We start from the raw sequence: 27,669 nt of genomic DNA, 5'->3' as shown, positions 1-27,669 counted from the left end.
CTCAAGTGGCGATCAAGTTGATCCATAACGGCAGTTTCCAGAGTTCCGAACCTGCCGGTTGTGAACCGTGATCAGCCCGAGCTAGCAGGTGTCTGAGATGATTCTTCTCCAGCCAAAGAATAATCTAGGCATTGTGGTCAGTCTGTCGGAATTGATCGGTGGAGGAAGGCACGATTCAGCCACGATTCAGCTTTGAGGTATGACGCCTGCTTCCCAACCTCCGTTTCTGTCACCGCCCCCCCCGAGGGATGGCAGCCGCCTTTGTCACTCACAGCCACCAACAGTGGTCAGTCTGCCAGCCGTTTTACTTTCCTACGTGGAAGGTCTGGGCCTCTTGGATGCAATTGCTCGCTCTTGTTAAACTTGAGGACTGAGGGTCTAGAAGGTCAATGGCTCCTTTGAAAATTTTTAAATTTAAATACGATTTAGTTAACATACAGTTTCGTCTTGGCTTCAGACACCTCGTGCGCATCCCAACAAGTGCCTCCTTAATGCTCATCATCCATTTAGCCCCTCCCCCTCTAGCAACCTTCAGTTTGTTCTCTGGATTCAAGGGTCTTTTAGGGCTTGCCTCCCTCTCTGCTTTATCGTATTTTTCCTTCCCTTCCCCTATGTTCATCTGTTGTGTTTTCTCAAATTCCACGTATGAGTGAAATCGTGATATTTGTCTTTCTCTGAGTTATTTCACTTAGCATAACACCCTCCAGTTCCATCCACGTTGTTGCAAATGCAGGATTTTATTCTTTCTTATCACCAAATAGTATTCCATTGTATATATAAACCACATCTTCTTTATCCATTCATCAGACAATGGATATTTGGGCTCTTTCCATGTTTGGCTATTGTTAATAGTGCTGGTATAAACACTGAGATGAATGTGCCCCTTTGAATCAATATTTTTGTATTCTTTGGATAAATACCTAGTAGTGCCATTGCTGGGTCGTAGGGTAGGTCTATTTTTAATTTTTTGAGGAACCCCCACACTGTTTTCCAGAGCGGCTTCACCAGTTTGCATTCCCCCCAGCAGTGCAACAATGTTCCCCCTTTTCCACATCCTCTCCAACATCTGTTGTTTCCTGAGTTGTTAATTTTAACCGTTGTGACAGGTGTGAGGTGGCATCGCAAAGAAGACATCCAGACGGCTAGCAGACATGTGATGCTCAACATCACTCATCATCAGGGAAATACCAATCCTTTTGAAAATTTTAATTTAACTCACTTGAGGCTTACAGAACAGTTGCAGAGATGGTCCCAAAAGTTCTTGACCCTTCACCCAGCTTCCCCCAAAGTCAAGATGTGACAAAAGCATAGTGCATCTATCCTGGGGACAGGCCAGGGCACACAGGACAATGCCATTAACTAGAGCTCAGGCTCTTTAGGCGTTCCCAAGCTTCCCGCCAGCCACCATGTTGCATCAGGCGTCACGTCCCTTTAAATCACCTCCACTCTGTGACAGTTCCTCAGTGTCTCTTGTGACCTTTTGAATAATACTGGCCAAATATTTTGTAGGATTTCCCTCAAGGTGGGTGGGTCAGGTACTTTCTCACAATTACTCGGGAGTTCTGAATTTGGGGACAATGCCGTGGAGGCTATGCATCGGGCGCCCTCATCACCCAGCGGTGCCTGATGTCATCTCCACCTGTCACCTGTGTGTCCCCCTTGATCACCTGGTCAAGGTAGTCTGCCGGGTCCCTCCATTGTAGTCACTCCCCTTCCCTTCCTTAGAGGAGGGCTGCTCAGCCTGGAGGGCGGCCCGCAGAAGGACTTGTGGATGGACCTTAAAACTCACCCAGTGATTAGGAGCTCTTTGGGGCGTAGACGCTTCGAGGTCCTGAGGGCATCCGCTTCTCCTCAGTTTCCACCTTGCCTGCAGCTGTTAGTACTGTTGGTAGCCATGGTGATTCCTGTCCCCTCAGTCCCGTCTACTGAATGACTCTGCTACGGGACATGTGTCCCCCCTCCCATTTACTTTGTGTCCAATCGGTTCTTTGCATCAGTGTGGACTCTTGGCTGCACATGTTGTCCTTTGGGGCGTAATCAAACACTATCGTTATTTATCTTTGTGGCCGAAATTGTTCCTACTTCAAATGTCCGGAGTCCTTTTGGGTTGGTTCCTGTGGACACGCTTCCTGACACACTTCCCGCCCCGCCCCAGCCCACCCTCAGTTTTTACAAAATCACCTCCTGACTTCCCACCACAAGATGCTCCAAGCTCATCTTAACGCTGCCTCATTCCGGTCCTGGAATTGACCATTTACTCAAGGAGCCTCGGTTCCTCGTATCGGAGTAGGGAGTCAGGGACCACGTGCTAGGTGCTGGGGGTTCTCGCGCCCAGCGGGCAGAGGTAGGAAACCTCTGTTTACGCCTGTTAGCCCATAGATGGACACACACCTTTATTTCCGTATCTGCTCATTTGTGCACATACTAAAATTAACAGGTCATGTTGACATCTTCAACTCTAACCCCAGAGGACAGGACTCCTTCTAGCATCCACCCCCGTGCTTCTCCACGACTTCTTCCTCTGTGGTGAGAGCCCTGGGACTCGATCTCTAATGCATTTGCTGATTCTTTTTAAACCCTGGTACACAGTAAAATAGTTCCGGAGCTGCTAACCACTTCTCCAAATTACCGCTGACAAATTGCCTCTGGAGCACAGTCCTCACATAGGTTCCTTTTATGTTTGGTCTTACAGCGTCCAGGGACACAGACCCTGCCCCTTAACTATCTCACTCCCAATCTCTTACTTCCCCGTGACTTTGCTCAGTTTTTTCCCATAGCACATCCAGGTACATAATATACATTTGGCACGCCTATTACCTTGTGTGCATTTCTCTGATTAGGACGGAAGCTCCCTGACGGGGGAGGGTTTGGTAGGTTTGAGTCAGCATGGTGGCCCAGCACCTCGCAGAGTGCCCAGCACACGACACATTGGGGAGCACCCATAACTGAGCTTACATAGCCATGTGAATTCACACGTATGTTTAATATAAATGGACCCCAGAGAGATCCTCAGTACTTCTGCAAGTAATCTGCGGAAGTGATCAGAATTTCTCTCTTTCCCATATTTTCAGGACCTCTGCTTCTTTAAGATGAGCCCTGGCCACTTGCTGAAGCCTCGTGGAAATCTGGGACGTCCGGAGTACAGTGCGGGAATCACTGAGCGCACCTTTGCCCTGGAACCCAGTGCCTGCGGTGTGCCTCCAGGAATACTGACCAAATGGGTCTGAGATGGGGCCTAAAAGGAGTTTTTTAATGTGGTACAATATGTATAACATAAAATTTACCATTTCAATCATGTTTAAGTATATAGTCCAAAGGCATTAAATACATTTCCTTTGTTACGTCACCATCAGCACCATCCATCACAGAGCCTTTTCATGTACATCCCATTATACACCCCCCACCCTCTCCCCCCTCCCCTGGCACCCCCCATCTTCTTCCTCTATGACTTTCACCCCTCTAGGGGCCCCATGTAAGTGGAAACCTACAGTATTTGTTTTGTGTGTGTGTGTGTGTGTATGGATGTGTGACTGGCTTATTTCATCCAGTAGAATGTCTTAAACATGGATGAACATCCATGATGTAGCAGGTGTCAGAATTTCTTGCCTGTTTTTTTTTTTTTTAAGTTTATTTTTGAGAGAGACAGCGTGAGCAGAGGAGGGGCAGCGAGCAGGGCACAGAGGATCCACAGCACTGTCAGCACAGAGACAGATGTGGGGCTTGAACCCATGAACCACAAGATCATGACCTGAGCTGAAGTCTGACCCTCAACCGGCTGGGTCAACCAGGTGCCTCACAGAACATCTTGTGTTTTGAAAAATGTTTATTTATCTTTGAGAGAAAAAAAGAGAGACAGAGAGAGACAGAACACAAGCAGGGGAGGGGCAGAGAGAAAAGGAGACACAGAATCCTAGGCAGGCTCTGGGCCCTGAGCTGTCAGCACAGAACCCGATGTAGGGCTCAAACTAATGAACCATGAGATCATGACCTGAGCTGAAGACGGACGCTTACCTGACTGAGCCACCCAGGAGCCCTGAATTTTTTGCCTTTTAAGGCCAAATGATATCCCATTGTGTGTATATGCTGTATTGTTTTTCCATTTATCTGCCAATGGATGTTTGGGTTGTGTATACCTTTGGTCATGGTGAATAATTCTGCCACAGGCTTGGGCATACAAATAGCTCGTGGAGTCCCTGCATTCAATGACTTGGGGGTAAATCCACCGAAGTGGGATTGCCTAAATATTGACACCGCTGTGTGACTTTCCATTCTGGATGTCCGACCGGGGTTGGAAGACCACGTGCTACAGGCTCCGCACCCCGGGACCCAAGCAGGGGTTGTCTGAGACGCCAGTTGTCACAGGGACTCCGTTCATATTTGTTGAACGGATGAATTCATCGTAAAGAGTACTTGGATGCCACACACACACACACACACACACACACACACACACAAATGTATGTTTCTGGAAAGATGGCTCTGGGATCAAAGCTGAAGGCATTTCGACCATGCATTTCCAGAAATGGACATAGTATCCATTGTACCAAGTACCACTTGCAGCCCAGAGAGTGAAGCTTCCTTCCAGCTCTACCCTCCACCCCGACGCCTCAATCAGCTTGCTGCCAATTTAGCCAATGGGCACCATGATGGAAATGAGGAAAGGGGAAATGCGGTGTGAAACTGTGAATGTAATCCATTCAGATCATTTCTTTTTTCAGCTGCTTCTTGTAAATCTATCACAGGTTAAAGGGGGTTTCCCAGCCAAAAAACCTATTTCTCAGAATGCTTTTGCAAACACAATGTAGTGAGTAAGAGCTTTGTCTTCAGATGAACAGCAGTGTGTGTCTGCTGGAGCCCCCCTGGCCAAAAACAACAACAGAGACAGAGAGAGGAAGGGAATAGCGGTCTCTCCAGCTGCTGAGAGATTCTCTGTCTCTCCTAGGTTTGGGTTGCCACCGTAGGGGGTGACAGAAAGCCTCTGCAGAGCTCCCGACCCCAGAGGGATGCGGGGGGACTTCTTAGTGAGATTCTCCCCTTGCTCTCAGGAAAGTGCTCGGCCGCAGTCCTAAAGCATGGCTTGACCTGAGGCCGAAGGGCATGCTCTTAACCCCAGAGGCCCCCACCCAGCGGCTCGCTCCCGCCACCACCCTGTCCCCTAGCAGGAACCCAGAGCGGGAGCTGGCCGCCTCCAGGAGGCAGGTCTCCCCACCCAGCATCTCAGGCTGGAACTTTCCAGTTTTCAGGAAGGAGGCCTGGGGAACCAGACGGCGGACCGGCAGAGCCTGAGCTGGGACGTGCATCCTGCCCTGTTGCTCTGAACTCCTCTGCTCAGAACCTCAGGTTCCAAAGGGGTGTGAATTGCGCAGGGACAGTGAGGTCGCGAGGCTCCAGGCAGCAGGTCATGCGGGACGTCTGCCTCCTCTGCGTGGTCATACGGGGGCGCCCTGGTGGTAATCTATGCGGCGCCTGCTCCCGGGGGAGTCAAGGTCATTGTTCAGTAGAACGACGGCCATTGTGTTGCAGCTGCTGGGCCCCTGTCTGCACATGTGCGTCCCCCACAGCTGCCCAGGTGCACCGGGTGGGTGGCTCGGCCCAGGTGGGGGAGGCCACTCATATCTGCCTTCGCTTCAAACCGCCGGGTAGGTGGGTGCGGGCTCTGGCGGGGGACTGCCCCCTGCCCCGAACACTTGCACACGCCTCTGTCTCTGCATCTCTCTGTCTCTGCATCTCTCTGTCTCTGCGTCTCTCTCTCTCACACACCCTTACCTCCCGAGTTGTAGCTTCTTTTTCAACCACCGGCGGCTAGAAAGCCATGACCCGAAGGGCAAGTGACGAGGGCACTCGTTCCTCGTCTTTGTGCACGAGCTGCCCGCCGCACCTCGCTCTGCTCCTCCAGAGCCCCCTCTGGTCCCAGCGGCTCCTCTGGGGCACCCGGGTGCGTGTGCGGCCTGCCCCCCGCGACACCCACTGGCCATGACTTCCCAGACAGCAGAGTGGCCGCACCGTGTTCTTCCATTCCAGCCGTGGCAACGGTGAATATCGATACTGTGATATCGCGACTCACAGTAAGAGAGACGTGTTGGGTCCCTGTCCCCGCCTCGAGCACAGAACTCCCCGAAGCGCCCAGCGTTCCTGCGTGATGACAGCGACAGTGTTGACGAGGGGATTCAGGCCACACCTAAGGCAGGCACGGCCACTTGCTCGATTAGGGGCTGGAACTCTCAGTCACACCCTGACCTCCAGGAGAGAGAGGAGAGGGGCCGGAGGTGGGATCAGTCACCAAAGGCAGCGGTTTCATCAATCATGTCTGCGCAGTGAAGCCTCCATAGCCCTCCCCAAAGGGGGCAGGGGGCTTCCCAGGTGGGGAACATTTGGAGGATTGGAGAGAGCAGTGTGTCCAGAGAGGGCGGGGAGTTCTGTGCCCTTCCCCATCGGGGGCCTGTGCGTCTCTTCCTCTCGCCGCTCCTGACTCGTATCCTTTTAGAACAAACCAGCGGCCTGGTAAGTACAGTGTTTCCCTGACTTCTCTGAGCCCCACAAGAAAATGAATCCAGCCCAAGGCAGAGGGTCGCTGCAGCCTCCCATCTAGAGTCCAAGAGTCGGAGTGTCTGCCGCGTGTGGGAACCGTCCTGTGGGACTGAGCTCCTAATCTGGGGAAGCCGACACGGCGGGAGAGGTCAGAACCGAGCTGCCTGGCGGTGCGGGAAAGCCCTCTCCACCCTCGCTCTGCGAGGAATCAGAACTGGGTGCAGAACCGTTGTAGATTCCCAGGTGGACACAAGTGGCCGCCCTGTTTTCCTAGGGGACAGATGACGAGAGAAATGAGCAAAGTGGGAGACATCTATTGGTCACCTAATGCGACGTTTTCCTTTTCTTTCTTTCTTTTCTTTTTTTTTTTTTTTTGTCTACAACTCTAAGAAATAGATTATACGTTGCAAACCACTTCGTGTGTATGATAAATACAAAGGAAACAAAGGCTTCATGAAACTGCTTACTCATGCTCCATATGATAAAAAAAAAAAAAAAGGAACGGAGATACTATGGAGAAGATTGAAGGGAACCCTCCAGTCAGGCATTTGGAATCAATAACCACCCAAATCATTTCGAATCACGGGCTTACAGAATTGATTTTCTTTCCTTCTAATGGGTGGCAACCCACATTTCCAAACCACTGGCATGATCACACACCAGATGCTGGATGCTGGGCACGGCTCATTTAACAGCCACAAAACGTATTTGAGGAAGATATTAATAGCTCCATGTAGCCGATGGAGAAACGAAAGCCCAGTCGGCATAAGTGACGCGGGGAAATCCGTTCTTGTTCCCTCCTTCAGCTTCGACGGCAGGAGCCGGCACCTGTCCGGCCGGGGTGGTGTGGGCTTTCTGGAGTTGGGTCTGCGCGGGATCTCAGGGGGCCGTAGCTGCTCCCCCGAAGTTCTGGACCCAGGAACGGTGCTGGGTCCCGGGCTGCAGCCCCCTCCACATCACTGCCGTCTGCCGGGCCCGCGGCAGCGCCACTAACCCAAGCGCCTCTCCCATAGCTACTCTGCTTTGCGTTTTGCTCTGGTTTGTTCCTTAACTGGCACGGGGCGCAGCATGGCAGGGTTAGTGCTGGTCTTCAAGTGGAGGAAATGTGTCCAAATTCAAGGTCAGGCTGACGTCAGGCCTTCATTTCTCTATGAAATTTGCTCTTCTGGGGGTCTGGCTGGACCAGACACTGGTCCGTGCACTGCATCTTGGTCCCGAGAAGCGTGTGAAAGAAACCCGTACAGAGGCTGTCTCATCTTCGGGCCTTGGCTTTTCAATCTGAAACCACGTCATAGAGGCCGAAACTGTATCAGCGTCCTGTGTTCCCTCTAAAACTGTCTGGATCACATTTGGGTCCAACAGTGAGCTGGGGAGGGAAGGAGGAGATCACCCAATCCTGGCCCTTAGGCAAGTGATGCGCTAGTTCAGTGCTTTGCAAACTGTATGTAGCCTGGGAGCCCCCCTGGGGGCTTGCTGGCACAGAGACTGTGAATGTTCCCCAGCAGTGCGGGGTGGGCCAAATGCCTCCTTTCTAAGAAGCTTCCGGGAGCCACCACTGGAACCACTTGGAGGCCCCCAGAACCACGTGTAGCTTTCCGCGCACGAGACCTCTCCAGACTGACCTAGAGCCTCGCTGGGGACCTCTGGGCTCCTGGGGGCGGAACGGTCCTTCAGCTTGGCTCCCGCCTGCACGGAATTGGGTTTGAAGGCCCTGTCCAATACCTCTGTCTTCTTCCAAAGGCCTCCTCCCTGCCCGAAGCTAGATGCCGTGATTTGCAGGCCCCCGGAGCGCACCCCCAACCTGCCGATGCGATCCCATCTGTTAGAGCATCTGCTCGGAAAGCCAGAGGCCTCCCTCCAGGACCTCATTAGTTACGATCGCTGAGCCAGCAGCCAGCAACCTCTTCTCTTGGCAGCCGCTCTGTCTCTGTGGACAATGTGGGTCTGACAGGTGCCACCGAGCACCCGCCGACCCCCTTCTCCTCCCCGGCTCCACCCTGCTACCTGCGGACCCTCACAGAGGTTTCTGTGCAGAGAGGCCCCCTGGGTCCTAATAAGCGCTTGGCAAAACTTGCGCTACACCCTTCTCTGTCTTTGTGGGGACTGTCGGTTACAGAGAGGGCGCATTCCGAGAGCACTCCCGGGGCGCGTCCGAGCACGTCGCCGCGTGTGCTTGGAGACTGCCGTGCGTGGGGCGCACCCTGGCTGCCTTTTCCCGCCTTCGCTTTGACTGGTTGGCTGGGATTGGGTCACAAATCGCTGTGACAGTTAACACGGTATTATCTGGACAGGCAGAAAAAATATTAAACAGTGGGAAAAGGCACACACACACAAGACATCTCAGAGCGACTGAAAACCCCAGTCTGTATAGAGGATGGAGCCTCACGCAGCCGACGCCTCTCCATTACTTTCCTCTGACGGAGAGAAGACCGTACATCAGGCTTTGCTCAGTCGTCTTGTGAAGGTGTCAGGCCCATGGGGGGTCCCGGGGGCAGCGCACGGCCAGGTGGCTTCTCCTCCCGGTGCTGGTCCCCAGCATGGAGCTGTCGCAGACCCGCCTCTCTGCTCGTGAACAGGGTGGAGATGTTGCCGCAGACAGGTGTCCGTCTGTAAGAGAACCCTCGTGCTGAGCCAACACGTCTCAGCCGCGCTCGGCAGCTTCCGGGGGCCGCGAGGAGCCCGCCTCTCTGAGACAACACACTTCTCTCACACTGAGAACAGTGGGGTGTCCGAGAATTCTCCGGGGTCTGTACCGGTGTCCAAAGTGGAGGGTCTCACCTGCAGCCCGAGTCTCCCACAGAGAAGACGGGCTAGTACAGACGGTGACCCAGGTCACGTCTGGGGGTGCATTTCAGAGCCCTGCTGGCTCCCCTTTGGAGCCCTGGCTCTGGGTCCAGTGGGGAGTGGAGCATCCACGTCCCCGGGGGCTGAGGAGCTGGCTCCCTTCACCAGGGAAGGCACACGGGCTCCCGAGGGAAACACACCACCTGTGGGTACGGTGGCCTCGGCCCAGAATGTGGGTGAGTGGGCGCAGTGCTCACTCCTGGGCTCTGGGTCAAGTGTGCCGGCCAGCTGTGGAGGCCAGCCCGTGGGAGCCGGGGCCCACAGCCCGCTCTGCCAGCTGCCGGGCTTACCCCCACTGGCCCCCAGAGACAGCTGGTGGAGTGTCTACACTGGCTGCATGCAGGGCTGGGAGAAGGGGAGCAGAGATCAGACAGGATGGGGGCCTGGAGGGGCGGTGCTGAGACACGCTGGCACCGTCCACGGGGACCCCGTCCCTGTCATCATCACGTCCCGGGACTGCGGTGCCAGGTTTACAGAGCCTGTTGGGGTGGGGCGGGCCTCTCCGTCAGTCTCCTGGCACTGCGGTCGGCGAGGCGGCGTGGCCCCATTTCACAGACGAGGCGAGTGGGGCTCAGAGCAGACACAAGCAGAACCCCGCCCTGTCTCTCCACACGGGGCTAGAATGTCTGCAGGCTCCTTTTCTTTGGTCTGCAAACCAAATACTTCATTCTGAAATAATTTGATTTAAAAAAATCCCCGTCCCCTAACTTTCTTATAACGCGGCCCAGGCAAAAAGGCCGGGGCCCAAGCTTTGCCCAGAATTCAAATGCAACGCCCACACCGGGCTGCTAGCGCTAGGCCTGCCTGGGGAGTGTGCGGCCCCCCTCGTCCCCAGGCAGCGCGAACCCAGACTAGGGGCCCTAACTGCAGGCGGAAAGGGAAGCAGAAGCCCCCCTTCCCTCCCCGACACGCGTCCTCGGCAAGAGGGCGCCTGTGGGTCCCGCCGGAGACGCCAGGGGGCGCACGCGCCAGTGAGCACTAGGCGGCGCTGCGCGTCTCTGCGGGGCCCAGAGACAGTCCGTCCCTCCTCCCCGCCCACAGATACACACACTATACCCACACACAGACACCACTATACACACAGACACTCCACACACACCACACACAGACACACCGTACGTACACACAGAGAAACCTATACACACGCTACACATACACACACACACCACATACCATACAATCCCACCCACTACGTACATACACACACGCTATGTACACATTCACACATACTTACACACACACATACTCATATACACACACCATGCACTCACAGACACCCCCACCCTCTCACACACACACTCCTACACACACATTCACATACACACTACACACATTCACACATACTCATACACACACCATTCACGTACACAGAGACTCCTCCACACACACACCATACATCCATACGCATTCCGTACACACACCCCACACCCCACACCCCACACCCCACACCCACACAGGGACAGGGAACACACACTTAAGGAGAAGCATTTCATCTGTGAATTCCTGCCGCCACCTAGAGGCTAAGCCGCGCCAGAAGTAGGTGAAGAGTGAAGCCACCTGAGACGTGTTCCCTGTGTCCAAGGGCAACGTTTTATTTTTCAAAACCAAGGGCCAGAGAAGGCTCAGTTAGGACAAGGAGATACGTGTTATTTAGATAAGCAATCGTCAACCTTGATTTAGTAGAAGACAATTTCTACTCTTTTGAGCTTTGAAAATTACTGGGTACGCACGTGTGTGCAAGGTGTCTGTGCACATGCGTGTGTGTGACAGCCCTGTGTGCAGTGTGTGCATACGTGTGTACACATGCGCATGTGGGTGGTTCCTGAGAAGGTGGTCTTGAGGTGAGGAGCCGGGCCGGAGGGGAGCTCCAGGGCCATCCTGGGGGTCCGGGAGCTAGGGGACAACTTGAGTTGGGAATTGAGAACGAGGTAGCGCCCGCTGGCCGTCCGCGTGTCACCCGTCTCAGGCTTCCACATGGATCAGTTTGGAGACCCTCACCTGTTAGTGAAAGTAAAGTTCTGTCTGAAAATCTGAATACGGTTCTTTTGCATGCTGTCCGTGTGACTCTACTGTCCACTGGCTGGTCTGAGGACTGTGGTCTGCACCGGGGTCAGCAGAACCAGACAGCACCTGTTTTTGGCATTGCAGGCCGTACCACCTCTGCCGTGACTCAGCTCTGCCCGCGCAGCCTGGAAAAAGCCACAAATGATGCACGATGAAGGAACCCACATGCACTCCGTTCCAACAAAATTGTGTTTAAGGGTTCTGCAATTTGAATTTCCTATATTTTTCATTTGTCATGAAATAGTCCTTCTGATGTTTTACATTTATTTAAAAATCTGAAAATCCTTGGGGTGGGCCCAGGTGGGCTCAGTCGGTTAAGCGTGCCACTTTGGCTCAGGTCACAATCTCATGGTTCCTGAGTTCGAGGCTCGCGTCAGGCTCTGTGCTGACAGCTCCGAGCCTGGAGCCTGCTTCAGATTCTGTGTCTCCCTCTCTCTCTGCCCCTCCCCCACTTACACTTTGTCTCTGTCTCTCTCAAAAATAAATAAACACTGAAAGAATCCAAAAATCCTTCTTCATTCGTAGGTCATGCCCAAATGGGCCACGGTGGATTTGGCCACCGGGGGCAGGGGGCCTGCTGTCTGCCGACCCTGGTCTCTGTCTTGGACTCTGGCATGAGCATACTTCGTAGTATCTACTACAAAGTTACACTGGGTTTTGAAGCACTGTGGGAACATCCGTGCCCTGTAATATCATCCACAAGGTTGTTGGTGTCTTATCTTGTTCTCGATTGCAAATCTGATAGGCAACTATTTCTCTATCCAGCAAGGGGAATAGTGGAACAGAGCTGCAGCCAAAGGCTTGGTCATCACCTCACCTGCAGCCTGGAGTCACAGGCCATCTGCATGGCTGCATCGTGGAATCTCAGGCTCAGAGAATGGATCAGAGCGACAAGCTGGGATGGCGATTTGTGGTCCTCTCTCTTCTTGGACTGTGGCTTGAAGACTTGCGGAACAAGCACGCTGTGCAGGTAGATCTGCTCTGTTACACGTCTCCTAAGTGAAATCCGCAGGAGACGTGGAGTAAACCGACAGGTGTGTACCTGGAGCGAGGGTGTGAGGCCGCAAGGGGTAAGAGCCACGCCTCCGCATGGGGTTGGAGAACCTTGTCCACTGACGCTTTCTCTGAGCACCGTTAGACCTTTCCGTTTTGAGGATTCCTGTCAGCGTTTAATTATGATGGTGAATTACACCTTTCATACAACCAACTCAAAAACGTGGGAAAAAGCAGATAGTGTCAAAAACATCATTTTCTTTATTTTTGAGCAGCTGTTTTGTTTGTTCATCCATTTATTTTATCAAAGACACACTTGTTGTCTTTTAGCTCCTAACACTTTGCTTGCTCGGTTTGTGTGTCCTCATCGACCTTTGCTGTAGCTCAGTGGGAGCGCGTGGGATAAGGGGGAATAATCCCGTTTCCAGGAGGATCAGGAGAAGTTTGAGGAGCTACCGAGCACCTTGGCGGGGGGGGGGGCGGGGAGGGCGGGGGGGGCTGGGGATGCTTTTACGCCAAAGGACCTCTGCGTTCCTGGTTTCCTGAATGTGATGCCGAACGCTTTCAAAAAGAAGCTGAGTTGAAACTCTGCCCCTTACGTGACATCGCTGCAAAGGTGAGAGCCTTCTGTGTGTAACTTTGCCTTTTATTAGCGCTAATTACGGGCAAGTAGACTGTTGTCCTTTCTCTCCAGATTGGAGGGAACCTTAGTGATTCTTCCACAACCCAGCTCTGAAGACACATCTCCATTTAAAACTCCGCATCTGTTCCCAAATGTCAAATCGTTGCTGCGCTCCTGTTTAGAGACTGACTCTAACCCCCATTTGTGCACTGAAGTCCTGCACCCCCAGCGTGACTGCATTTGGACACAAGGGCTGTAAGGAGCTACTTAGACTTTAATGAGGCCCTAAGAGGGGGTGTTAAGTCTCATAAGACCGGCCTCCTTGTAAGAAGACACACCAGAGATCTCTGTCCAAAGACTTGAGGCCACACAAAGGAGGCCACGGTGAGAAGCCGGTCATCTGAAGCCCAAGGAGAGGGGCTTCCCCAGAAGCCAGCCCTGCCTGCGCTTTGATCTCAGACTTTGCAGCCCCCAGAACTCAGAGAAAGTAACTTTCTGCTGCGTGAACCCCTCTTGCTCTCCTCTTAGTCAGTGGTGTTGGCTGGTGGCTGCACGGGTGACCCTCCCAGTCAGTGGTGTTGGCTGGTGGCTGCACGGGTGACCCTCCAGACTGTTGTGTCCGAGGAGTCTGAGTTTGGCTTTGAAAAAAATCACTTCCTTCAAGAGCTCCATCCTGATCTAAGCCCTTGCCCATGTCCTCTGTCCTCGGAAGTGGCTGCTCTGTCCCTCGCCCGGCCCCATGCTGCCCTCCACAGGGCGCTGGGATCATGCTACCCTGTGCATCAGAATTACCTGAGAAGTTCTGTGAAAGAGACAAATGCCTTGGTGGTGGTGGTGGGGGCGGGGAGTCCATGTATCATTCTGGGTGGGACCCTGGTTTCTGGATCCTACCTAGTGTCCCGGGGATTGTAGAGGACTTTCAGGGGACGCGCCATGCAGTGCGTGGGGCTGTGGAGGAGCACCTGAATCACAGGGAGACTTGCAAAAAGGCCAGGCTCAGGCCCTACCTGCAGAAATCCTGATTCTGGAAATCCATTGCTGAGTTCCTATAGGGATGTTTCACTTCCGTATTGTACTTTTCAGCTCCAGAATAGCCACGTGGCTCTTTCTACCTGATTTCTCTTTATTCATGCTGTCTGCTAGATGAGATGACACTCTCACACTTGGCCTTCGTTCTTGAAGCACAATTTCCTTTAGTTTTTCTACACACTTAAAACAGATGATTGGAAGTTTCTGGCTTGTCAGTTCTGCATCGGGGCTTCCTCACGGACTGTTTCTATCAACAGTTGTTTCCTTCTGTATGGGAGCCGTATCTCCTTGTTTCCTTTTCTGTCTTATGGTTTTGTTCTTGTGGTTGAAAACAGAACATTCTAGAAATAACAGATGGCAACTCTGAAATCAGATTCTTCCCTTTCCCCAGGGTTTGTTTTGTCTTACCTGTTTGGCTACTTTTCTGAATGAATTATGTTCACTCTATTTGGTCATGGATGTCTCTGCTCAATTCTTTTAGTGAGTGACAAACTTTTGGACAGAGAATGCCCTTCCTGGAAGCGGTAAGTCTCCCAATCTTTGCCGAGGGGCTCTGTGTGCAAGTTGGGGAATGCTTTCAGCACTCAGCCAGACGGTGATCAACTGTGCCTCAATCTTCTCTTCCTACTGGCATAGAGCCCCACAGTCATCCAGAGGTAAACGCTCCCAGACATTGACGGACTTTCCTGAGCTGGCACACAACCACGTGTATGTGTCTGACCTTCTAGATTCTCAGAAATACCTTAGAGCTTTTTAAAGCATCCTGTGGATGTCTCATTCCCCAGTTTTTATTTTACTTTATTCTATTGGTTGTCCAACTTTTCCCCACTGCCTTAGGAAGCTGCAATGCTCAACAATCAGTTGCCTCTGATTGTTTTGGACAAACATCCCTGAAGAAAAGGCTACTCATACGGAACAGGCTTCAAATCCAGTAAAAACAAGGCTGGGCTTTTGACTGGACTCTCCCAGGGACAGACCTCCATTCTGCCCCAGGGAACTCTTGACAGACCTCCATTTTGCCCCTTCTGGGCTGCTGATTTCCACCACAATCACATGCTGATGGTGTTCAAGGGCACTGTGGATCAGGGGAGGGAAGAGATGAGATAAAGAAGTTAAAAGGCTACAAAGTTTGTTTTTCTCCCCTGAATTTGGCCATTTTTCTTAAAATGGCTCCCTAGATTGTTGTTAACCTTGACTTGATTTCCAGAGTTCTGAAAAAGTTAATTCTGACCACTTTTTGCCAGCGGTCTCATTGCTTTTATGAAAGTGAGGGCTTTCAGAGGCCCTGACTTGTTCCTTGAGATCACTAGGTAGAGTTAATTTTAACACTGCATTTTATTTCACCCAATATATCCAAAATATTTTATTTGGACATATAATCAAGGCAAAAATTTTTAACGATATATTTTACATTTTTATACAAGGTCTTCAAAATCCAGTGTATATATTTTACTAATAGAGCGTTTTGATTCAGACTAGCTACATTCCAAATGCTCCTTAGCTACATGTGGTTTATGATGCCGTATTGAGCAAAACAGGTTTCTATCATAGACCTGTGTTTTTCACCATATTCCCCTAGGCTTGATCAATATATATATATATATATATATTTTTTTTTTTTTTAAGTTTACATCCAAGTTCGTTAGCATATAGTGCAATAATGATTTCAGGAATAGATTCCAGTGATTCATCCCTACATATAACACCCAGTGCTCATCCATCAAAGCCTTAATCCCATCCTCCTTAATGCCCCTTACCCATTTAGCCCATCCCCCCACCCTGGACCCCTCCAGCAAGCCACAGTTTGTTCTCTATATTTAAGAGTCTCTTATGTTTTGTCCCTCTTCCCTGTTCTCATATTATTTTTTATGTTTGAGCAACATTAAAGTGACAATGATCAGTTTACTAGGTTGTAGGTGGCCATATTATCTAAGTGCTCAATGGCAGAAATCCTTTGAGGGCAGCCAGTGTGTGGGGTGTGATGCTGTGTGTTTTCAGTTCTTCAACCTGGAAATGGAGAGAGAAAGTAGAACACAAACAAACAAACAAACACAAACCACCACAACAACAGAGAAATTACTCCCAATAAAACGTTAGGATGAGTTAGTGCAGTAAATTAGATTGTTTTCAGAAATACCCAGTCCTTCCCTTTCCCCTCCAAGGAGGAGTTTACCTCTCTGGTCCGCTGATGCCAGCTTGATCATGCGAGTGGAGATATTAGCATTTGTGACACAGAAGAAGCCTGAAGATTGTTTGCACAGCTGGGCTCCAGTGCCTCGGACAACCTGCTGGAATAGGAATTGGATGTCAGACACATGGTACAGCTACCCCCACCAGCTTCCCCCAGGGTAAGCCCAACCTTTGTTAGTTTAACCCAGTGAGTGCACACATGCCTAAGATACCAACACACATTATACAGGATGCTATTGAAATATTGTGGGTGGTTGTTTGTTATGCAGCATAAGTGTGGCAATAGCTAGCTGATACAACTGCCCACTGAAGATCACCAAAATAAATGTATGCTCTGAAATGATACTGTAAGTCAATGAGCAAAGGGGCAAGTCAGCTTTTGCCATGGCAACAAACAATTCTCTTAAACAGTCAACAGTTTATTATTTCCCACAGGGTTTGCAGGCAAGGGATTGGTTTTCTACTGCAGCCGCATGTCAGCAGAGACCTGATTCTCATGCCCTTCCAGGTTGAAGGAAGAACCATGTAACTGGGATGCCCAGTTCCCACGCAGACAGGAGTCATATACAGAGCGAGACAAAACAAGCTAGTGTGTTCAGGGTTTCGCTCAGGCAAATCTGCATCCATTCATACTGCGAAAAGCTAATGCCAGCCTCTCAGCCCATTGCTTGTGAGACAAGGACGCAACTTCCTGGGCAGGCGGGGGCGTGGCAAGGGGAACACGTATTTCCTGAGCAACAATGCAATAGGACCGCCCATCTGAAGTCATCCAGCTGTTAATCTGATAACGTTTCAGGAACAGTTTGATTCCCGTAAACAATATGTGATCAGAAACATGATTTCAGAATAGCAACGGATATTCATATCAAACCAGCTCTGTTTTCCAGGAGCTTCACTAAGGCCCATTCATTCCCAGAAATTCTCTGGCGGGCGAGGAGCAGAAGCAGAGCTTGGGACATGCAGGGTGAGTCAGGGTGCCTTCCCATAGCTTAGTTCATCTGGAACAACACGTATGCTTTCTGAATTATAACAGGGACGTGTGGTCAGGGCCAACCGCCGTCCCCTCAGCCCCCAAACACTGCTGTCAGCTCACTGTGTGTCTGGTGGCTGCTTCTGTGGGGTTCCTGGAAGATGATATCAGCTGTGCGGGCGCTTCCCGGCCAGAGCAGCTGCTGGGCCACGGGGGTGGGGGTGGGGGGTCAGCCCTGCAGCCTGCCTGCTGCGGACCTAGCTCAGGGCAGGGCGTGGGAAGGGAGCTGCACAGCATGCAGGTGTCCCCCAGATGTGCCGTGGGGGTCGTCCGGCCCGGCTCCCTCCTGCGCGGCCGCCCCTAGTTTGCCTTTGCCCTTTTCCTAGCAGCGGCTGCAGGCCATTCCCCCTGCTCTCGGTTAGTCAGCATTTTGCTCAGGGTGCAGTGACCCCAGGCAGCCATGGGAATACAGGACGCAGCCTTTCTGCGCAGCCCGGACCAGAGAGCGCCCCCCGCCTCCCAGCCACATGAGCGTGCTCTCGGTAAGAAAAAGAAACCAGTAATCTGAGAAGGGACTCCAGACTCCTTCCATCCCCAGCCTGGCCACGGTAGCACCTCGGTTGCATTATCTAAACCCTGTGTCCAAATGTTCCCTTGTGATTCACGAGAGGCTGACTGCGTTCCGTGGTCCTGAAGCCACACTCGTGCCCGGTGGTACCTTGACTCCCCCCCGACTCGGTTGTAAGACAGAGACCTTTGAATACAGTGTCTGAAATAATATGTTTGCACTGATTTAATAACTAATTTATTTATTTAAAAATTTTTTTAATGTTTTATTTATTTTTGAGAGACAGAGCTGGGGAGGGGCAGAGAGAGAGGGAGACACAGAATCCGAAGCAGCTCCAGGCTCCGAGCTGTCAGCACAGAGCCCGATGCGGGGCTCCAACTCGTGAACTTTGAGATCATGAACTAAGGCCATGAATCGGCTGCTTAACCGACTAAGCCACCCAGGCACCCCAGTAACTAATTGAACCGTGGGTGCGTTTATTTAGAATGAAGTGAAGGGTCCCTCATATAGTGACATTTCTACGTTGCTTCTTTATGACAGAGCCTTTCCTCAGAGGCGCATTTGGCAAAATGGCTGTCTCGACTTGGAAAGCCGGTGTGAGCTTTGTCTCAGGGTGCGGGTACTGTGCCTTGTGAATGAGGAAACATGGCCTCAGGCGGCTCCCCAGCCTCATCCCTCCTGCACAACTCACTTGATCCCCGAACAGCTACCTCAGCCTTGCCCCCAGCTCTGTGCTCTGTTTCCCTGCACTGGACCAGCCTGGGGCCCTCACGTCCTTCTGTGTCTCCTTGTTTTGCTTAGCACGGCGTCTCCGGCCTCACCCCTGCTCTTCCATGTGATCAGGTTTCTTTCCTTTAGGCCAAATAATATTCCACCACAAGTCTCTCTCTCTCCCTCCTTCCCTCCCTCCCTCCCTCTCTCAATCCAAAGCCAAGATGTAGACATGACCTAAATATGCATCCACAGATGAATGGATTACAAATTATATTTATTAATGCAGGAATTTTCCTGGGAACCCCAGATGGTGCTATTACTTTTAGCAGGAATGAAATTCAAGAATCCCAGGGGCGCCTGGGGGGCTCAGTCAGTTAACCATCCGACTTTGGCTCGGGTCATGATCTCATGGTTCATGAGTTCAAGCCCTGCATCGGGCTATGTGCCGACAGCTCAGAGCCTGGAGCTGCTTCAGATTCTGTGCCTCCCTCTCTCTCTGTCCCTCCCCTGCTCAGGCTCTGTCTCTCTCTCTCAAACATAAATAAACACAAAAACAACAACAAGAATCCCAAATTCCAAGTAACCTCAGTCCTGGAAGGCGGGGGCCCTCTCAGCTTGCTTCTGCTCCGTGAGGACCTCTGTAGCCCTTACCTGGTCTTGGCTGCTCAGCGCATGACTCACCAGTGAACACACCTGCTCCTTCTGGACTCAAGTCAGGAAACACTGGACACCCCCGGGGGATCTGTGTTTACAGGAAACGAAAGCCGTCAGAACAGAGCAGTTGTTTAGCAACCTGACATGGGTCTCCTAGAAACAAATTTAGAAGCAGCGCTCTCCAGGTCTCTCTCTCCTGCAGTCAGAAGAGCCTTGTTCCCAGTCAACACGACAAACATTTCTGACCGCATGACACTCAGTGGCGTTATTTTTCTCTCGTTGGCACATGAGCAGGTTCGTGTCACCGAGGAGCCATCGCGGGGAATGGCGTCCGACCGTGGCCGTGTCAGTCAGGATGCCCCTGGCCTTCTGCTTTTCCTAATTCAGCTTCTGCGACTTTGTCCATACCCAAGACTGTGGGCTATTTCCAGATGTGGTCTCCAGCCCAAATCTGGATATTTAGGAGTATTTTATAATCTTAGTGATGGGGTTCTTGAGCAAACTCTAAGAAAGAATTCTTGAGACATCTTTGGTGCAAAGAGGTGATTTTATTAAATAAAGGACAGGACCTGTGGGCAGAAAGAGGTGCACTGGGGTCATGAGGTGTGACTGATAATAGACTTTTAGTTTCCTGGGAGTTAAGGATAGCATAAGTATCTAAGCAAGTAAGCAAGGCTTTCAGGACCTTGAAGGGCTAGCTGCTCTTGAGACACGGTTACTTTTAGTCTTTAATAAAACAAAAACATCAAAGAAGTAAGGCAGCCATGAGCTGCTAGAGGAAGGCCACACTCTGCATGTTTCGGGTGTCTATCAGTGGGCTGTAGGATCTAAGGAGGTTTCATTTATGTTATATTTCTCTTGCCTTTGCTCCCTCATCACCAGCAGCTGACTAGCCATAGCCATGCAGTGTGGGCACAGACACCCAAGTCTAAAACCCAACTCGTCTCCTGAACTGAACTGGCTCCTTGCTCTGCAGCTCGGCGCATCTCAACACTGTCCGCTTCGGCTGGAGTTTCCTCACCGCCCTGTCTCTCTCCTTCCACACCCACACGCACACCCTTGTGCTTGGAACCTGCCGCCCACCCACACTTTGGGGCAGAAGCCCTGGGCCCCACCCGAATCTTTAGGATGCCATGTGTTTCGGCCTGCAGGGATTCTCCAGAGCCCAGCCAAGGCTCCTCTGCCCTCCCGGGGGGACCCCGGAGCTCTGCGAACACCAGGCTTCCTCTGTCCCCCTCCGAGGGTGAGCGTGCGCCCTTCCTCCCACCCAGCTTCCCTGCGGGACTCACTCCGGTTGCTCCCGTGGCCAGTGGTGTCCCAATTTACCTCTTCCCCAGCTGCCTTCCCTCCCTTCTTTGCAACATGTCCAGCCCCTGAGCTCTGTTCTCTGCACCACCTTCCCTTCCAGCCTCATGAAATGCGAGGAGCTCCATGTGCTGCATCTAAACACTCACATTTTAGGACTCAACTCTGAGTTTCTCACTTGTTCACCTGCACGCTCCTGGCATCATTCATTCACCTCTACTCAATGCAGTCTGACTTCAGATTAACTCTCCACTCCCTTCCTAGATAGGAGGCTCTGTGAACGTCAGCCCTTTGATTCTATTCCTTTGCTCCCAATAGAATGTGGCACATGATAAGTGACATAGAACTCCTGGATAAATGACCAAATCCCTAACACCAAACCCCACTGAAGCAGGGATTCACATCTCTCCTAGGATCTACAAATATTCGTTCTATCCCCTCTCTTTACCTTACTCCAGTTATTTTCCTTAGAATAAGACAAAAATTTCGACCGCAAGAGGCAGCAGTCACCAAAGTTACATGTATTTTTAATATTATCCCTTTATTTCCTACAGGTGCATTGCTAAAAGATACGTAGATGTCACAGCCCTTGATGGAGATGAGGGTCTTCCGTTGCCCAGTGGCACCGGCCCTAGCTGCCCCCTCACCACTGTCGAGGTGGGTGAGACTCTGAATGGTCTCAGACTCTAGCTGGGCTCAGGACCCTCAGGGTCAGCTTTACAGAAATCCATAAAGTAGGCAAGTATAATTTCAGGTGAAATCGAGGTTTCTGGTGAAGGATTTAAAAACATCCCATGGTCTTGCACCTGTTGCCCGTGTGGGACCCAGACATTTGAAGTCCCTTGTCCATTACCGGCTGCTCAATCCCAAGTGCTGAAGAGGACAGACCGCCTTCCATTCCTGTAAAGGAAATGTCGGCGAGAGCCTTCCAGGCACAGAAGGCTCCGGGGTATCGGGAAGAGTATTCTGAAGATATTCCTATCACGTTCATTTACCGCCAGTCCCCAGATCCTTATAAACAATGAAAGCTTTCTGTAAATTTCCCAATCTTCTAGAATTAAAAATACAACTCAGCGGGGCGTCTGGGTGGCTCAGTTGGTTAAACATTCTCAACTGGAAGGTAGCCATTTGTGTACAATGGGCATATATTTAATAGCATACAACGGTACACTTAAAATCTTTTAGGGGCTCCTGGGTAGCTAAGTCAGTTAAATGTCCGACTTCGGCTCAGGTCATGATCTGGGGTTCATGGGTTTGAGCCCCTCATTAGGCTCTGTGCTGACAGCTCAGAGCCTGGAGCCTGCTTTGGATACTGTCTCCCTTTCTCTGCCCCTTCCCTATTCATGCTCTGTCTCTCTCTCTCAAAATAAATAAACATTAAAAAGAATAAAAGAATACAACTTAGTGTCCCAAACTTCCTCCTTGTGTCTGGATGGACCATGGATTTAGGAGGATGGAAGACCAGAAGCATGTGATACAGGGCCCCTGCTCACCAAGTCTGGCCTGCGGCCACCTGGGCTGGCATGTGGGCACAGGGCTCCGAGAGGTGTGGGCTGCCAGCTGCTGATGCAGAAGCCACAGTCTGGCCTGAGGATCCTTCCTTTGGGGGTAGGTGCGGAGGTCCCAGCTGTGCCTGGGAAGAGCCCAGTGGGAACGGAGGTTGCTCACCCAGGACCACGCAGGGCTGCCCCGCACAGAGGCGCCTCCTGACAACTCAGGCTGATGTGCGTTTGTTCTAGAATGGAGCTGTCTAGTTGCCAATATTTTAATCCATTCATTTATAAAGTTTACACACAATGCCCATATTTTTGGCCTTGTTTTGTGAGTAACATCTTTCAAGACGCCTGTGTCTTGGATATTCTGAGAAGCTGATTCCGGTAAAAGTATCTTTAGCTCTACAAACTGTGCGGTTCCTTTCTCTTCCTTGTATCTGCAGGGCCCACTTATCCAAGTCTGTAAAAATGTTCAGATTATGGTTCTTCAAATTAAGTTTCAGGTAGTATTATTTCCTTCTAGACATTTTGTTAAAAAATTAAAGGATAGAGCTCCATCGTTCAATGAATTCGATTCACAATGTTCCTGCTAAAGCAACCTGCTTTAGCTCCAAGGACTGGCGTTTCTCAGACCTGCCTGGCCAGGGCTCCCTTTTCCTATGCACCACCTGTAGGGAAGGGGAAGGTTACTTCTAGTTACGACCACAGAGAGCACTTTTAGGGTCTTCCCAGGATTTGGAATAATTTCCGAAGGCAAGTGAAGGTTGCTCTCAGGCTTTCTATTCTTTATAAAGGTGAGGCAGATTTTCAGTACAGATTCAGGATTCTCCCAGCCTTTGTAGAGTATCCAACGCCCTGGGTCTTAGAGCCCGCACAAATAGCGCAGGTGACACGACCTTGAGGGTGTGCATGGGCGGCCGGATGGAAGGCCTTCGTGGCAAGCCCTGCAGCTGGAAACGAGAGGACTTGATGATGACAATGTCTGTTTCTACCTCAAGTCTGGAGGCGACAAGTGGGAGACCAAGAGACGAATGTGCTCTGTTTGGCTCTAAGGGGTTTCGTGCTACTGGGACACCTTGCACTAACGGGTCTGGCCTCCTGACAGCAGAGAGAGGCAGGAGTTCTCGTTTCTTTCTTTCTTTTTTTCTAATGTTTTATTTATTTCTAGGAGAGAGAGAGAGACAGCGTGAACAGGGGAGGGTCAGAGAGAGAGGGAGATACAGACTCTGAAACAGGCTCCAGGCTCTGAGCTGGCAGTCAGCACAGAGCCCGACATGGGGCTCGAACCCACGAACCATGAGATCATGACCTAAGCGAATGTCAGACGCTTAACCGACTAAGCCACCCAGGCACCCCAGGAGTTCTCTTTTCTAAACTTCCTTCTGCAGAGGACGATAGTCTTGAGTGTTATGTCAAGTATTACCAGGACAGTGTAATATTCTTAGAGGCAGATAGGAGGCACATGGCACACAACTGACCAATAAGAGAGAACTCAAAGAAAATGTGCTGAGCCTCACCTGCCGCCGTGGACCCTTTGCTCTCTGAGTATTAGGAGGCTCCCACACTGTCTGGTGCCCTGTCAGGTGCAGGTGAGGGGAGGGACTGTGCTCTGGTGGCCAGAGCCGAGTTCCTAGCTGCTTTGTTGCTGTGGGCTGGCCATGTCCCACTCTTGAGGGCCAGCAGCAGATCAGGCAGGCTGCTTCTAATAGCTGCCCTCACTGCGTACCGGGTGATGTTGACTACTCCCTGCTGCTGCCTCATCAGACTGGAGCTGCAAGCCTGGGACGCCACCCTTCCATGCTGTTGAAAGCACTTTAGGAAACTGTCTTTAATTACTGTTTGAGGATGTCTCCTCCTTTCCTGTCGAGACTGTAATAGACACCAATAGTAAACCCCCTTTTCTCTGACACTCTATCCATTGTTTCCTTTGTCACCTGGTGCAGACAGAGACTTGAATGGTTTCCAGCACTGACCATCTATCACCCCAAGTGTGTCCAGGCTTCTGTGAGTCTGGATGCACGCATGCATCATATGAACATGTGAGAGACAGAAAGAGAGGGGCAAGGAGAGACAGAGACAGAGAGAAATTTCTGCATACACTTTCACTATATACCTCCCATGGCCGCTGATGCCAAAATAGGCAGAGATGTTGACAGATCAAAGAGAAAACGTAACACATCCCTAAATCTGCATCATCCCAGGTAATTATTACCTGTTAGTTGTGTTTCAACCAAGCAAGTGACACCTCCCTCAATCCAGTGAAAGGGCTGGACAAGGAAATGTAAGAGCAATGGGAGAGCTCATTGTAAGAAAGTGACACACGTCTCATTGAATAAAGATGTCACTGGAAGACACCCAGCAGATCTTAAGCGTCTTTCTTGATTTGATAAACACAGTTCCTCTAGGGAATGAACAACATGATGAACTGGAAATCACTGAGTATGACTTTTGCTTCTTGTCTTGTAGTCCAGAGAATCACATGCTCGGCAGTGAGGCCAGCAGGCACAGCCACAGCGTTCCGCCGGGTGCAGGGAACATGGCTTCTAAATCACCTGTCACATCACTTAATCAGCGTAGAGAAAATAAGAAGACGCTTGAGATGGTGTCAACTGGAAATGAGGATAAGAAGCCTTTACAATGAAAAATTTACATTGATTTACTGTCTCCAGCCAACCCTGTGTTGCTGCAAAGCCTCCAGCCTACTTGCTTTGCCACACTGCAAAGGAGGTTGGACACTGATCCCCCTACTTGACTACAGAAAGTCCTGGAAGTCATGACCCACGTATGTTGCATTCTTTCACTCACCAATTTTCTGGAACAGAATACGCATGCATTGTTTCTTTGCAAGGGCAGCTCAAGTCAGTGGCTCAAGATGTGGTCTGAAGTATAAGAGTGGCCCAGAGTATTCTAGAAATGAGTTTGTCATATCCTGGGTGTTTGAAGCATGGTGAAATGTACCCCTTATTCATTCCATGAATCAGCCATTTGTTGGCCTTAGGATTCTACCTGCCTATCCGTTCAGCCTGGGCTGTTCTGGGGCTCCCATTCATTCTGTCCATCCACCATATCCCAGCAGTGACTAAGAGGAGGTAAGGGGCCATAGCTAGTGACAGGGTGAAGGTGACTTTGGTGCTAGCCATGACTCATACCCTGACGCTGTTTTTTAAGGAAGAACTGAGGACAGAAGACCAGGGCTGGCCATGCCTCCCAGTGGAAAGAAAGATTGGCACATCACAAACACCAAATATCTGGCCTGCAATGTACCACGGTACTGGATTCTGAGGAATATACCTCACAGAGAACACAGTAGGGAAAGGCAGGCCTTGAAGCATGAGCTGATCATTTCTGCTCACCCAGTCAGCTGGGCTGGCGTTCCCGGGGACCTTGGGGCCGCCGATGGAGGAGCTGAGGACTCAGTCTGGAAGCATGACCTCGCACCCCACCTTTGCCTCCCATATGGGCTCCACCCAAGTTCACACTTGCTCACTCAAGGCCTTCCTCTGGCCACAACACAGCCTGGTTTCCGAAAAGAAGCCATCATCTGAATGCTGACCCACATACTCCTAACAGGTCAGTGATGTGCATTCCAGATGATCTGCAACCTGGTGACCTATGCTATCACCTGGGTCGACCTTCTGGTGGTTGGCGGCCTCAGCAACTCTACAAACTCCCAGCTGTGCCTCCGAGAGATCATGGTCAGATTCACATCCTCAACCTCTCCTTTCAGTGGGTCCTGTACTTACACTCCAACTGCAAGCAGCTTCTCCCTTAAGGACACACTTTCCCTTTGGTCAACTTAAGTGGTGCCATTTTTTCCCCATCGTCCTTTACCCCGGGCTTGAATGTGGACAGCGTGTCTTTTTGTTCTTCATTATGACTTCATGACCACCAACTCTCCTTCCTCACTAACCCCCCGACTTTGAAGCCCATTTCCAAGACCATAGCTCCTTTCTGCTCTTCTTCATGTAATTATTTGTGTGTTCCCCATTATTCCTTTGAGGTGTGCGTCTGGCTTTCTGTCTTCTATCCATCCATCTGTTACCACAGTTGATGACCTCAGGGCTCATGCAAACCTTAGCACATGTGCCCGAGCCCCTCCTTTCCTCCTCAACCTGGCAATACTCGTTCCTGCCATGTCTCCTCAGAAATGCCCTTCCACCATTATATTCTAGATATAGAATCTAGATCTATAACAACAGCAATGTTTCCTTCAAAATCTCAGCTATGAACATCTTACTCTCTGACCAGAACTTGCTGGTGTTCTAGACCACTTCCTGTAGTTGGGCCACTGCAAAATGACTTACTCCATGAAGCCCTCTGAAGCATTCACCAACATGCCTCCATTTTCCTGATCATATAACCACTTTCCTTCTTTCTGACTTAGATATCTTGTTCCCACACAGTAAGAGGTTTTAAAAATTCCACTGACTATCTTTGCTATTTCTAGTATTTCAAAGTGGTTATTTTTTATGCACACGTGTATCTAGCACTTTCCTTCATAATTACTTACTTTTGTAGTGCACACCCAACTTTGTTTACTCTCTCCAGAGATATGAACGTATATATGTGATAGCCATCCTAGGACTTCAAGGTGAGGAGGGAACTCTAAATTGCTGGGTGTTCCTGGTTAATCTTCAATTCGGCTGTGGGTCTAGAAAATTTGGTTTGCAAATGCATATTGGGTAGGAAGGCTTCATTCTTTCTCTGTCATGGCTGTTTGGCCGAATTTACTGTTAATCTCACCGCCCAACACCCAGGCCCTAACAAGTGGCAGGCTCAGCTTGGATTCCATCCCTGTAGTGATATCATCGTTTCATCTAAAACCAAGTTTTTAAGGCTGTGTGCTGGGACAGGCCATGAAGAAACACATGTCCACCACCCGCCGAGCCTACTTCCAGGCCATGTGTGTGCAGTTAGCCTGGCTCTAGTCCTCCCACGCACAGAGGGTGTCCCACCCAACCCCCACCCCAATCCCAACCCCCACCCCAACCCCAACCCTGTCCACAACTGAATCTCAGCCCTAACCTTAACTCTAACCTCAACCCCAACCCTAATCCTAACCCCAAACTCAACATTATTCCCAACCCTAATGCCAACCCCAGACCCAACCCTAACCCCAACCCCAACCTCAACAAACTGAGAAACAGCTCTGATCACCGTCCTGCCACACAAGTGAAGACGAAAGTGGAACGTGAGTCTTTGCTGCTGGTGACAGGGTGCTTTGTCCCTGATGTGGGGCACTGTTGTCATCATCCATGTAACTACTAAGCCGAGAGCTATAAAAGCAGTTTGCGTAAAAAGAGGTTGTGTTGCTTAATATGGAAGGTTCCTGCCGGTTAACGTGGAAGATTTTTCCTGTTGCAGAGAGATTTAGGGATTCAAAAATAGAACGCATTCAGTTTTAAATTGTTCTGAATGCTCTAAAAACATCCCCTTTAAAATGTCATCAGGTGTGCATTTTGGAGCAAACAATAAACAACACCGAAAAAGGCGGATGTTTCCCGGGAAACTGAAGTTGATATCACTTGTCTGTTATCAGTTGCTATTTATGTCAGGTTAGAAGCTTCTTCTTCTTTATCTGTGTTTGAATATCCACCCACAATCCAGCTGTTCTGTCGCCCTGGCCCAATTCCAGGGGTCTGCCTTGCAATCGCCTTTCCACACCAGCATCGTGTGGCCTCGCCCGGTGTGGCCC

At 50.8% G+C, this 27,669-nt stretch overlaps 1 long non-coding RNA gene across 3 annotated transcripts; it reads left to right on the top strand.

Annotated features, from left to right (window-relative positions):
- Nucleotides 1–17,153: 17,153 nt before the first annotated feature.
- Nucleotides 17,154–27,583, top strand: LOC120237946. 3 transcript variants are annotated; one of them, XR_005530088.1, is made up of 5 exons: nucleotides 17,154–17,234; nucleotides 17,630–17,782; nucleotides 20,059–21,138; nucleotides 24,441–24,756; nucleotides 25,143–27,583. It is a non-coding gene; the product is annotated as an uncharacterized LOC120237946 (long non-coding RNA). The 3 variants fall into 3 exon arrangements; XR_005530087.1 differs by having other exon boundaries at nucleotides 20,062–21,138; nucleotides 24,441–27,583; XR_005530086.1 differs by having other exon boundaries at nucleotides 24,441–27,583.
- The last annotated feature ends 86 nt before the right edge of the window (nucleotides 27,584–27,669 follow it).

Source organism: Hyaena hyaena, unplaced genomic scaffold, assembly GCF_003009895.1.
Source record: "Hyaena hyaena isolate Hyena2069 unplaced genomic scaffold, ASM300989v1 scaffold_194, whole genome shotgun sequence".
Lineage (NCBI taxonomy): Eukaryota > Metazoa > Chordata > Mammalia > Carnivora > Hyaenidae > Hyaena > Hyaena hyaena.
The sequence above is the reverse complement of the archived record's forward strand: the minus strand, read 5'-3'. Positions and strand labels throughout refer to the sequence as shown.